The sequence below is a fragment of the Mycteria americana genome, chromosome 12 (assembly GCF_035582795.1).
Source record: "Mycteria americana isolate JAX WOST 10 ecotype Jacksonville Zoo and Gardens chromosome 12, USCA_MyAme_1.0, whole genome shotgun sequence".
Classification (NCBI taxonomy): domain Eukaryota; kingdom Metazoa; phylum Chordata; class Aves; order Ciconiiformes; family Ciconiidae; genus Mycteria; species Mycteria americana.
In genome coordinates, this window is record NC_134376.1 from 5,692,529 (window position 1) to 5,706,934 (window position 14,406).

Here is a 14,406-nt window from a genome sequence, read left to right on the forward strand (position 1 = left end):
TCAGGTGTTCTGCCCCGAAACTTCATTCAGCTTTTCTAAAAAAAAAAAAAAGGGGGGGGGGGGGCAGTTAAAGGTGAAATCCTTCATGCCTGGATATGCTATCAATGTTTAATTAGAGGAATTAGGTAGAGGATAGAAACATAGCTTTGTATAGTCTCCCTTAGACTCTTACAGAGGAAGTCGATATAGCTACAGAAAAACTAGAGAAATTCAGCAGTGAAATTCTTGTAGTTTGTTTCCTCATGCTACTCCTCTGCATGGGTTCTCCAGTGTCTAATGCTGTAGTTAAACTCATGTTGCAGCCCTTAGGTGCTTATCTGTCTCCACTAAGATGATGCCTTTTTGAGTCTTGTTGCATATTTTTGAAATCCATCTCTGAAGTATCTTGAGAATGGTAAATGGCAAAAGAATAAATAAAATGACTAGGTAAAATTGTCACAGGGTGATTGTATAAACCTCATTTCCTTAGGCTAAAAATGTAACAATTTCCATGTTACACCACTGGGGGGGGGGGGGTGGGTGTGGTGTGTGCAGGGGGGAGAGAAGGTAGATTAATTATTCCATAATTCCTAGTGTCTGTAGACAGAGACTAAGACTTTGCTGTTCTGAGCACTGTTCAGACGTGGAATAAAAAGATGGTTCATGCCACAGGGAACTTGAATTTAACATGAGACAACTACTAAGAATCCAGTATAATAAGCAGTATTTGCATCACCAGCCTGTTAAGAATTTTTTTTCTGGGAAATGCTATGACGAAGCATGGGTTTTGTTTTTAAGGGGAGGTTCAGATTGGGATCATGTGGGAGGTTCATTCCTGTACTGGTTAGCAATAAAATTGCATCAAACTGGAAAAAAGAAGTCCAGTTTGTTGAATAAATAGCATTCCAAGACTAGCAGGCCTACCTCTGCATTCTCTGGCTTTGAGGATTAAACAGGAAATACCAAAAAATAAAAAAGCCCCATGAAAACCAAGCATCCAGGCACGCAAGTGATCATTTAATACGCTGTCATTGTCAACATCATGGTATAGTTCTATCGTGCATCTTTTTGGATGGTGTTCATATAACCTGTTTAATGTTACTGGATCAACTGGAACTGCTGCGGGATCAAAACTGTTAACTTGTCAACAGTGCAACAATATGGTGTACTGCAAAAATACTGTGTAACTCAGTCCCACTGCATGCATCTGTGGCAGTAACAACTTTAAAATCCTGGGTGTTATTATTTTACTGTGCAGGCTGCATCACCAGGAGGTTATAAAGTACCTCAATTGTAAATAAAAAGCACTTACTGCATAAAAGTTTTTTAAATGTAATAGCATTTGTATCCTTGAGAACACTACTTCTGGATTGATCACTGGACAAATTAGGACCTTAATAACTTGAACAAGTTTCCATGCCTCGCTTCTAGGTTCAGCAAAAGTCTGATTCCCTGAATACATGGGGATTAGTAGCAGTACCATTCCTTTAAAAAAAAAAGTTTAAAACTGTGTAACTTTTTAAAGAAAGCAGGTGGTTTAAGGAGATGCCTTATTTATAATTTGTATGATGTGTATAAACCCATACCTTCATTTAGTTTAAACCCTTGCTGGATATAGACTCATGTAAATAAATAGAAGCCAGATATAGTGGACTCTGAGAAAATAAATCTTTTCTGAACTGATTTTAACGAAGGCTAAAGAAAACCTCTGCATCAGCACTCCCTTTCTTATGTAGTATAAGTGAGCTATTAAATGGAATATGCTTGGTTTGAACTGAATTTCTTATATTTATAATAGTTTTAAAATCATCACCAAAATTTTGAAGATTTACATTACTATGATCTTCCTGAATGCTTCTCGACAATGTTTCAAATAATAACGTTGTTCAGCATGTGCATTTTCTTCACCCTGGTCTTATAGTCAACTGAACACCAGCTCTTTTTTTATTATTGTTGTTATTTTGGTTCCTAAGCTGTAGGATTATATTGGTCTGCTTTTGAACTCTGTATATTTCTCCAGGAAGCTGTGTGACTTTGTTTAAAAATAAAGAGTAAAACATGTTGGCTGGTTAACTAGAGCTGAAAATTGCAGTGTACAGGTGTCTTCTATGGTCTGTAATGCTAAGCTTAATGACTGACTCAGCAGTAGCAAACTTGTTGAAAGAAAATGGCTCTGACCATAAGCTCATACAATCTGAAAGCTGCTTCTCTGGGACCACAGAAGCTGCCTCTGGGCATTTGAGTGTTTTCTGCTTCATATTCAGTGCCTGGAAGTGCTGGCTGTAAATCCCTGTCTGGGTCTTTGAGCCTTTCAGAAGTGAGTGGGTGGATTCTACAATAGCAGAGTGCTTTTTTGCTTTTTTTTCTTCACTGTCTTTCTTAAAGCAGACTAACCAATTTCACTTTCTTTTCACAAACATCAGCCTCTCACTCTTCCCCCGCCTCAGCTGGTCCCCACCGACCCAAGTTCCTCTGTTCCTTGTATGCAAGCCAAGTAGTTTGGGGACAAAAGCTTCATTGTATGTTTGGTTACATTGTCACGTCTCTGTCCTCGTTTTTAACTACTAGAATAGGAATTCCTTTGTAATCAGTATGTGATTCTTCTCTCTTGCCCTCATTATCCTGCCCCGTTTTCTGTCTGTATGTTACAAAGGAATACATTTATCATGTGTCTCAATGTCCTGTAACATTTGTTCTTTTGAGGTTGCCCGTGGTAGTTTGGGCAACTGGGCAAATTAATTCTTCATTGCCAGCAGGTGGAGACAAATTCTATTTGGGATGGCTTCCTCGATGAAGGGACCTTGGGACTTCAATTATGATGTAGCTGAAAGGGTGGAAGCTTCTTCAGTTTTAGCCTAATAACAAGTATTTGGCTATATTTGGGAGTTCAGGTGCATGTATAATAATCTGCAAGCTTTTTTGCACCTGTAAATGATGTTTCTTTTTATGTCATAAATCATGGAGACTAAGGCCAACAGGAATTGCTTTGGTCAGGTGGGTTTTGTTTTGTTGGTTTTTTCTTCCTCCCAGGTCTCTAGGGGGAGAATGTGAGAAGCCATTCACTTTTGTTTTAATGTGTCCAGAACAAACAAAATCTGAAGAGAGGTTAGCTACTTTTTTGGCTTCTTGCAGCCTGGCATGCTTCATGTCATTGTGGGTAAAGATGGGACAAACGGGGCTTGTCAGGCAAGAAAATGATACTTTTGTCATGGTCAGAATATATATCTATTGTACACTAGCACTGTTACAGAGCTTAAGCTAACAATGAGCAGATCTGCAAAGGCCATCATCTGGCTTCATCAGTTTTTAAAGCAAAATTGCCATTTTTTTAACAGTTTTTTAAACACGCACAATGTTGTGTTTTGGTTTGTTTTTTTTAAATCTCTGTCCTAACTACTCTTAGTCAAAGCAGTATCTCTATTTGAATGATTCTTGCTGCTTCCCTTCAAAATACCAAGTCTTTCTAGCCTGTAACTATGTATTTCAAGAGCTCTTGAACTTCTCCTGTGGTACAAGTCATATTCTCATCTCTTCAGGATTGATGGGGCTATTTACTCTGAACTCCAAAGCTTGTTTGCAGTTAAGGCAACTGTGCTGAGTTATTCACATGCAGCCAGACCAGCTTCTGACTTGTGCTCACAGATACTCGCCCTTCTTGATACAGAAAAGAGCATGGCCATCCAAGGAGGCTGCAAAAGGCATCTGTTTTAATGCAGTTATTCTTAATATACAGAATATATTAATGATGCATCACTAGAGTATCAATTTAAATTTAATTGTTATTATTGATGTATTATTATTGATGTCCACTGCACTGTTGAAAGAATTTCTAATGCTTTAATAGCTCCTTTTTAAAAAAAAAAATAAATCAGCATTAATGGGAAGTAGTGGTTCCTGAGAGGGAAGTAAGGGGCTTGCAAATATAGACAAAAACTGAATACTGTGTCCATAGCTATTTTTACATCTCTGCACAGGGAATTGTATGGAACACTTCCAGTAATACTTCAAATACTAAAAGCCTCTGAAGCCTTGGATGGGGGAAGACTCTGGAAAATGTTTTGAAGACCATTTCTTTTATATCGATTCACCATTCTGTGGGGGTATTGGGGATATGTGGTGGGTTGACCCTGGCTGGATGCCAGGTGCCCACCAAAGCCTCTCTATCACTCCCCTCCTCAGCTGGACAGGGGAGAGAAAATATGATGAAAGGCTCGTGGGTTGAGATAAGGACAAAGAGAGATCATTCACCAGTTACTGTCCCAGGCAAAACAGACTTGACTTGGGGAAAATTAATTACCAATCAATTAATTTATTGCCAATCAAATCAGAGTAGGGTAAGGAGAAAATAAAAAACTAAATCATAAAACACCTTCCCCCCACCCCTCCCTTCTTCCTGGGCTCAACTTCATGTCCCAATTCTCTCCCTCCTCCCTGCCAGCGGTGCAGGGGGATGGGAAATAGGGTTGTGGTCAGTTCATCACACGTTGTCTCTGCCGCTCCTTCCTCCTCAGGGGGAGGACTCCTCACACTCTTCCCCTGCTCCAGCATGGGGTCCCTCCCATGGGAGACAGTCCTCCACGAACTGCTCCAACATGAGTCCTTCCCACAAGCTGCAGTTTTTCATGAACTGCTCCAGCGTGGGTCCCCTGTGGGGTCACAAGTCCTGCCAGAAAACCTGCTCCAGCGTGGGCTCCCCTCTCCACGGGTCCACAGCTCCTGCCAGGAGCCTGCTCCAGCGTGGGCTTCTGATGGGGTCACAGCCTCCTTTGGGCATCCACCTGCTTCAGCATGGGGTCCTCCATGGGCTGCAGGTGGATATCTGCTCCACCATGGACCTCCATGGGCTGCAGGTGGATATCTGCTCCACCATGGACCTCCATGGGCTGCAGGGGGACAGCCTGCCTCACCATGGTCTTCACCAGGGGCTGCAGGGGAAGCTCTGCTCCGGCACCTGGAGCACATCCTCCCCCTCCTTCTTCACTGACCTTGGTGTCTGCAGAGTTGTTCCTTGCTCATATTCTCATTCCTCTCTCTGGCTGCAGTTGCACAGTTCCCCCCCAGCCCCTTCTTAAATATGTTATTCCGGAGGTGCTACCGCCATTGCTGATGGCCTCAGCCTTGGCCAGTGGCAGGTCCATCTTGGCGCCGGCTGGCATTAGCTCTATTGGATACAGGGAAAGCTTCTAGCAGCTTCTCGCAGAAGCCACCCCTGTAGCCTCCCTGCTACCAAAACCTTGCCACGCAGACCCAATATAGGATATTTGTAATAGGACACGAGTCACTCCCCTATGAATTAACTATGTGGGTTTTTTCCCTCTAAGCAGACACTTGAAATAAATCAAAGTGGTTAAATTATGCCTGCTAGAACAGATAGTGTGCTGGAAATGTTGCATAGTGAACAGCCTGCGCCTTGCATTAGTATAGCTTTGTTGCTGCATTCTCCTTATGCAAGGAGCTGATGGCTTCAAAGCCTTGCGGGCAGCCAGCTGTGTGTTTTGGGCAGTGTGGACGTGAGGCACTAGTCATTCCCACTAATTCTTGATACAGAGTGGACAAAGCTGCTTAAATGGCTTTATTTTGGTACAGAAATACTAGGTATGGCAGTAATGTAAGATGATCAGGAGTTAGGCTATATACCAGCTGCTGTAGCATATGGAGGTTATGTGGCAGCATTTGACTGCCTCTATAAGCCCAGTGAATTGAGAGGTTGGGCAGCAAAGCAGAGTACTAACCTTGACATGAGGAGTAAGTGGCTTTTGAAGTGGCATGTTAAATGAAATCTACAGGAGTGGGCTCTATTTTGTCAGAATTCTTCAAGGATTTCAAGAAAACTCTATTAAATAAGAAGTTTTGAACTGATCATTTGTCCTTAAGATGTAAGGGCAGAGTAGAGTTAGCCTTAAAAGCATGTTTCAAAGCGTTGTACTCTTCTTTCAACGTATATGCCGCAGTACTGAAATGCAGGAGTACTTGCGCCTGGTATTGACATAATGCACTTGCTAAGGCACTTCCTCTTGAGGAAATACCCAGTGTCAAATCAACTCCAGCTTATACAATTGGCTATAACACAAAAATGAGCTCTTCTTTTTGCAAACTACTGTTTGAATATGAGCTTACACAAGAGGCTGTGAATGTTGCTTATTCTGTAAGGATGATTTTTTTTTTTTTTTTCCCCCCCAGAGCTGTGAAACTCACATATTTAATCAGTGAAATCCATTGGGGCTTGACCAATGCTGGTGACATGTACAAAGGAGATAGCCACACTGTTCAAAGTGCCAGCATGGGAAATCTTGTTACCATTTAACACATATAATTGGGACTAGGCAGCAACTCTGCCAAATTACTTTTGAGCTTTGCTTGAGTATTTCTAGTTTGAAGAACTCCTGTGAAACTAAATTATTGGTGGGGAAGTTATGTGGATTTTTCTTCTTTTCTAGATCTGGATGGGACATACCACTCTGACCCAGAACATTTTTTTAAAAACAATGGATTGACAGTAGTGCTACAAACCAGAAACTCATGTTTGCTGTTGCTGAGCCTTGGTATTTTGTAATTACGCAGTGTTAGTGCTGAAAGTCAGGTACATCTGTATCTAACAATGTTAAATGAAAATTATATCTTTTAAAAAAGCTAATTGTAAAGCTGTGGATGGTAAATAGGCCTGTTTGAATTTAGCTATTATGCTTAAGGAATGATAGTGCTATATAATCAAAGCCTTCCCTTAAATTTGCCACTTGTTTGTTTTTATAAAAATAACAGTAATAGTCTGTTCTAACATAACAAAATCAGCTTATAATTCTGAAACAGTGGCTTATTCTGACATAAGATGTCATGTTAACTTAAAAGAGTGTTAACTTGCAGACTTCATCTATGCAGCTTGAATAATATCCTGCTCTGGACTCATATAGCGGGGTGAATTAGAGATGTTTCTCTTCAGTTAAATATCTAAGCAAGGTTTTATGCCAGTATTGTGGCAATTAAGTGCCAGAGGTCCAGATTTAAATTCTTAGTTCTAGTTCTGTCCTCTAATCCCAAGACCTCAAAAGTTTATGGTCATGTTATGGAGTTTGACTCATCTTTGTAGAGCAAAAGAAGTTAATTGCTTGTTTAAGTATAATACTGCAAAGGATTGTGGCTGGTCTGTAGTTGGAAGGATTAGCAGTTGGAGTCCCTGGCTTCTAATCCTGTCTCTAAGACCAAATAGGAAATTTTTTTTCAGATCAAAGTGTCAAGTAAGAACTCTCAAACAAAAGTGGCATTTTGTTAAAGGAGGTGAGAGTTAGTGAGTTATAGTTTGGGTTTTATTAAAAATTGAGCGGTAACATAAAGCAAAACACAGCTGGAAACTTTTGCACAAAATTCTGTGGATATTGGCTAATACTGTATAGTTTGTCAGTTTGCATCTACAGAAGTTAAATGCTCAGTCTTCTATTATATTTGCAGTATTCTAAAAATAAATGCTTAAATGAGATATGTTAATGGGCCTGCTGCCACCAGAAGAACTCCTTGAGCAGCATGGTGTTTGGCTGTACCAGCACTAGTGTGTCTTGACAGTCACTGAGATTCAAATTCAGGACTAAGCTGGAGCAGGAGGCAGAGTTGAGGATGCCTTCATAATGCGTTGTCTGTCGCCTACACCAAGGAATGCTTCACTTGATAATCTCTGTTATGCTTTAAGTGCAACTGAGCAAGAGGTGAGAAGAACTTGCATTTAAAGTAGGCTGGATTCAAAACCATTTAGAGAATCAAAGGTCATAAATCATTTTACACTGCAAATCATTCTGAATTCTAGCAAAATCCACTTGTGCAGTATCTTTTCTCAATGAGAGAAGCCATTCTCTCAAGCAGAACTATCCATAGAAAGCTGTGTGATGGGTAAGATGGTTATTAGCTGTTCTTAAATACTTTCTGCTATTGGAGAGAAATAACAAGAACCAGAAAGGTCATGAATTGTGACTTTTTCAAAACAGTGCAAATGGAGAAGTGTTGGAGAATAGCAATCTGTTACAGTACCTACCTGAAGTCTCAACCAAGGATTAAAGCCCTCTGTACTAAATGCTCTGTGGAAAAATAAAAGGATTCCTGCCATGAATTGCTCCTGGCCTTAGGTTATGACAAAATGCAACAGCTGGATGAAATGTAGCCTGCATGGAATTGGGAGGATAAGTTGGAAAGTAACGAGCAGATCATACATAATAAATAAGTGGATAACAAGAAATTGATATGCCTACCATATGGGAACTGAGTCGGACGCTGAATAAAAAGAGCTGTGCTACTGGCTGTTCTAGTACTCTGTATAGTGAGTTCCTGGCACGCTACAATTTTTCCATTTTTTTTTTTCATTTAAAGATCAAAAACTTAGGGCAAAATCACCTCTAAAGTCTGTAAAATGTACAGTGCATTAATGCACTTCATTAATGTCCTGCTGTCTATGGATACCAAAAGGTTGAAATTCAGACTTTGTGTGGTCCTACTTTCTAACTTTTAGGTTCTTGGAGGTAGATTAAAAAGCCTTGTATTTTTATGGTGCTGTGTAAGGCTGCCTGTAGGAGTTTTTGCTTTTGGCCCTTGGATGCCAATAAATCTTGACTGTATTTTTGGTGTGGTTAAGGTGAATGAGAGAAACAACTTCATAGATACAGCTCCCATGTTGAAAATTCATTACAAGAATTTGCATCTTGCCTAATGATTGCCATTTTTCTAGTTAAAAGATTTCTTTTTACTCATTTTTTTTTATTAAGAACAAACTTTTTTGTCTTTATCTTTAGTGTTTGAGCCCACTAGAGGAGTGTCTGGATGTCCCAAAAGATTTACAGAATAAATAACTGTACTCATCCTTGCCTCTCTCTGTATGCGTGTGGTAGCAGTTATAATTTGGTGTCTTACGTTCAGCAATAGCACCAAAACACAAAATCTAATGTTCTTAGACTGGAACAGTCCTTTTGGCTCCCAACTCTTGAGAATAAATGCCACCCTGCTTCTGGAAAGAAGCTTTAATTTTATTATGCATAAAATAATTAGAAAAAATACTCAGTATGTCTGTCTTTGCAGAATTGTTGTTCTAAGCCCTAATTAGTGCTACTCTAAATCTTGCAGGACTGTATTGAATATAAGGATTTGTTCAGAGCAAGTACAGCTGTAATTAATCTTTGCATTCCCATCAAGAAATGCTGGCACATGCTGTGAGAAACAAGGAAGGAAACTTTCAGTTCAGGCTGTCTGAGCCAGTACCCAACTGCAGCTAAAAACCACTGGAGTAATCTCTTTATCCCTTTCTAGTGTGCAGGAAAGTCCTGGGCAGAGACAAATCTAACCCAGTGAGCAGCCTTTAGCTTTTGATTATGCTGTTTAATTTCCATGTTCAGAAAGTTTCTAATGGATCTCAATAATTCAAGAGACTTCAAAATTGGCAACTAGTATCTCAGTAGAGATTCCCAGTAATGAGAATGTGTTCCAGAAATCTGAGCAAGTTAAGTACATTTAAAGGTGCACTGAAATTTGGTGGAAGCAGGAGAAAGCTCATATATTAAGTAATGACATATGCATAGGTTAAAACTTTTATTCTAGTTGGAACAAAATATCTGCATTATGCAAAGACATACATGTTAATATTTATCTGTTTATTTATCTGAAGTCTAAAAACAATCAAAGAATATTGATTAGTGGAAGGGCTCTACTTGTCAGACTGGTTTCAACCCTTCAATCTCAAAGATATAGCTGTAATGGAGACTGTTATATTTGTATTCCCATGATACAGGTTTTCAAAGGCTTTGCTGTATTATTAAAGCTATGTGCACTTCTTCAACATCCAATAAGGACTGGCGTAGCTGTGTAAAAGAAGAGAGGACTTCTGCTGCTTCCTGTGCACTATATTAGCAGTTTTATGACCCTATGGCTGGTTTCAGGAAATTAGGTGAAAAAAAAAAAGGCACTGCAAAAGAAGAGGTGAATGGTTTTAAGCCCATCTCCCTGACATGGCTCACTCTGTGCTCAGAAGAGCAGTGCTGACGATGCACTTCAGAAAGTTCCAGTTTTACAAGTCAGCCTTTGCACCTCGCTTGTTCTCTGTAGTAATTCAGCTTTCTTTCATATTGGTACTGGACCTTACCCTCTCCACCTAGAATCAGGACAGCGAGTGAGGGAGATCTCAGTGTCTTTCCAAATTCTCTAAAATGTTCCCTTGAGGAAAAACAGTTAGAGGTTAAGACTCGGATTTTTCAAAGGGGCCACTGAATTTAATAGGATAATGGGTAATGAATGCTTTCAAGCTTTCCTGAATGTCCTAGTTTATACTAAGCTATGTAGTATCGAGAACAAGTAATGAGCACAGATGAACAAATAAGCAAAACATTAAAAACTAGGTATGTTGGGGGGGGGGGTGTCTTACTGGCACATCTTCTGGATTTTTATGCTTAAACGAGAACAGATATTTGAAGTTATTCTTAACTCGTCACACTGACAGTGAATTATGTTTAATGAGCCTGTGTTCTTTAAAAGACAGCACCTGGCAGAAAACTGAAAAGGAAAATGCAGATAGAATAGTTAGGTAGCAATAACTTGCTCAGGTGACTACGTTGTATTCTTGCTAGCTATCCAAATCTTGATCCTTTTGCAATGACTTCTTGAAAAGATTGTAACTTTGTTTAACCTACTTCTCTTCTGTTATCTTTTCCTGCTCCTGCTGTCTCCCTAACAAGCCTGCTCTGCCTTAAAACATTGAGTGTTGTACCCAATGTGTCATGCAAGGATAGAGCTTAACTTGGGCTGTAGTTCTGTGATAGAGTAATCATGGTGAGCAATAGGAAATGGTGGTTTAGGGAGTTCTGCTTTGCACTATGCTCTTGCTTATGTTGGCAAAACTGGTTTTGGCAGCTCTGCTGTAAATTGGGAAGCTCATCTGAGGCAGAGTGCAACCCTATGACTGATTGTAAGCACAGCCGAGGTAGTGACATGCTGTGGTGTTGGTGAAGGAACAAGCAGCTCGCATCCCAAGTGATCGTGAGTCACCTTAACCTGGTGCTTGCCAAGGAATGATGGCAATGTCTTTATCTTACTGATCCTTCATCCAGGCAATGGTTTCTTTCCTCCATAAATCTTTCCTGATGCTAAAATAAGATGCCTGTACCTCGAGGATGCTGTTTAGTTTTGAAAATGTTTGTGTTCCAAGTTATCAGAGTATCTGAACTGTTTGCGTACTGTTCAAAGTCAAGGCTCAATTTCACAGGTATTGAGGGTAGAGGAGGAGGTGGTGAGCAGAGGGAGGGAAGAAACACAGTATTTGACTTTTGAGTTTATTTGAAATGATAGCTGTGCAACAGTGGAGGTTTTCATAGGTTAGCTGACTTAAGGATGCATCTGAACATGGTACTGTTCCAGAAAATCTCTCGAGGTTCCATACTGCCACAAACCGACCAGCTGATAATTGAACACTAATGGAAGGAGCAGAGCTGTTAAGTTGTCTTCTCAAAGGAGAAGAGTAAGGTTAGCTCAGCACTCTGCTTCTCCTTTTTCTGAACCTGCACTAGCTGGGAAGTCTTTCTATTACAAAGGCAGAAGGCAGCATGGTCTCCACCTTCTCATTAGTTTGCAGCAATGCTCTGTGGAGTAGACCTGTTTTGCTCTATTATTGACTTAGTATTTGGGGGAGGGGAGGAAAACTTCTTGGAAACATCATGCAAGATTTTCTGTTTGAGAAAGTGGAAAACATGTTGCTCCGAGAAGTAATTTATTGACACCTTTCAAATGTCTCCTCTGTATACAACACAGATTCCTGCAGTTCAGACTGTGGCAGACTTGTGCTTCACTTGGCTTTACTCCTGAACAAACTGTTGGTGTTTGTCCTTAGAAGGTCTGCTCTCCACCCCACCCCCAAAGCCTCTTAATTTGACTTGCTTTCCTTGATATTCACTTAATTCTACTTTGGAAAACTCAGTAAAATCTCAAACTGAAAAAATAGTGGTTTATTGATGGCACTCTTTCCCATTTAATTCCACCTCTGAATTCTGCATATTTAAGACTTTGATCCATCTAGCTTCAGTCTGGTCAGAGTACAGAACTGAATCAGTAATGATGTTAGATGTGGGCAGGAGACAAAAGAACCACCTACTATATCCTTTTTTTCTGTCGTCTGTTTCCCAGTCCAGCACATGCATTCTAGGTTGCAAGGAGTTCAGATGGCCGTCCGTGTTGCTGGACTGTTTTCCCCTCTGCAGTTCAGTAGGATGTGACTGGGGCTTTAATTAGGATTTTTTTTTTTGTAGGCTAGTCTGCTCAATGGCTTGTAGAAGTTTTGTTAAACCCACTGTAGTTTCCACTGTGGCTTGATTAATTTACACGTGTAGATGAGGCCTTAAGGATGGAATCTAATTCACTTACTTCAAATCGCTTATTTCATCTTTAGATTTGTTTTCAGATGCTTATAGTGCTTAATTTATATAAAGCAGATGTATGTGAGGGTGCATGAAAATAAAGCTTTCCATTTGATGTAAGACTTCAACATTACTTGTGGGCTTTTTTCCTCTACGGTAAGTCATTTCTAATAAGCCAGAGCTTCAAGATAGTAGCTTTGTAATGAGTGAGGACTGTGTCAAAGGACTCAGCTGTAGATGACCATGAAAATAGGATGGTTGCGCATTAATACAGCTGTTGTTCATGCAGTTACCAACCTCATCTCACCTTGTGAGTCTTCACTCAGGGGTGTTTGATCCTATAGTGAATCAGTAGCTGAACAGCTTTAATTTTCAGCTTAGGTAAATCCATTCCAATTTTGGTTTCATAAGTGAAAGTAATGATGTGAGTTGTGTGGTAGGATGGATTTGAAGTGAAAAATGCAGGAAAAGCAATCCTGAATGTTTCGAAAGAGAACAAATTCTGAAACGAAATAAAAAGTTTAGGTTACTTGAAATCTTCATACTAAAGTATCAATAGTGCTAAGGTTTAAGTGCAAATTTGGAAGAACTTCCCCTTCTCCTCATGCCAAAACAACCTTCAGTAGGGGAGATAATATTTGGAATAATTGATGTGTTGTGACTGGATGTGAATAAATAAGAAGTGTTTTGAGACAATGACTATAAATCGGATCACAGAGAAACCTTGACTTGATTGTGAATGGAAACTGAATTTTATTTCAGATCACCAAAGGTGGCTTGAGGTTCACTATCACTCATCTGCTGGACGCAACATGCGGTGTTATCACTGGCAGTGGAGCAGGAGCGATGAGGTTATAGGGAGGGCAGTCACTTCTTGGGTGAAACCCTCTCTCGCAGACCCAAAGTACAGTTGTGAACTAATGAAATAAATGTCTCGTGTCATATGCCAAGAACAACTTGATCACTAGTGACCTAGGGGATTTACAGGTGCATGTAAAGGTCAGACTTCATAGAAGGCAATACCAATCTTGGTGTGAGTGAGTGAACATGAGATGTTGAGTAGCTTCTCAGTGCTGAGAGCAAGTTAGTATATGTCATGAAATTCCACTGATTTAAGAAACCACTGGGAAAGCAAGCATAGCAACAGCTGGCAGAAACAGTGCACTTCATAGTTCAAAGTTGGTCAGTCTCTCAGAATTAACAAATACAGCTATTATTGAAAAAGGAGAAGCTTTTTGTTCCTAGGGGAAATGATTTTTGAAAATCAGACCCGGAAACTGGCTTGAGGAATCCCTCAGACTTGCAAGTCTTGTGTTCTCTTGTAGTTGAGCCTGCTGAGTGCTGAGGTAATGGGCATGGTGAAAAACTTCAGTATAACATAAGCAAGGTGGAATTTTTTTTTTTTTTTCTGCACTCTACTGCCTGCACACTTGGCTTTATAGGAATCAAACTGTTAAAAAGCACACCTGAGTGGAACTAAGTCTTAACTTGTACTTTACCTCAATGTGATTTCCACCTAAAACCTAACTTTCAGATACTGAGCAGCTTTCTGAATCTTGCAAGACCATTATTTTAGTCTATATTGCATCTAAAAACGTCTCGGCTGTATACATACAGACAAAATGAGAGTGTCTTTTTTTAAAACAAATTTTTAAATAAATGTGAGGGATAAATGACTCTTTCCAATCCTTATAGTCACCTTTTAACAACAGACATAGACAAGTTGCAGTAAAACATGCCTGAGCTGATGTTTCCACAGAAAGTGGAGCATTAGGGCACTCTGCAACAAATGCTTTGGTGTAGAAGTGGAGTAGGAAGCATCGTTCTGCGAGATACTCAAGGTTATGCCTGTTGTAAATGCATTCAAGTTGCTTAGCTTTCCAGCTGGCCACCTGCCATGGAAAAGTCCAAGCTCAACATTCTCTCATGGTTGGTGTTAGCTGTTTTTTCAGCCCACAAGATCTAAGACATTTATTTCCCATCCCATGGTCTGATAAGATTTGAAAGGGAAACTCACTCGTAAACTTGTGATTTAGTCTTGATCAGATAGTCAGCACTG

At 40.0% G+C, this 14,406-nt stretch overlaps 1 protein-coding gene across 2 annotated transcripts in view; it reads left to right on the top strand.

Annotated features, from left to right (window-relative positions):
* GNA12 (G protein subunit alpha 12) overlaps positions 1-14,406 on the top strand; it is a 46,124-nt gene that overhangs the window by 14,690 nt on the left and 17,028 nt on the right. The window lies entirely within an intron of this gene.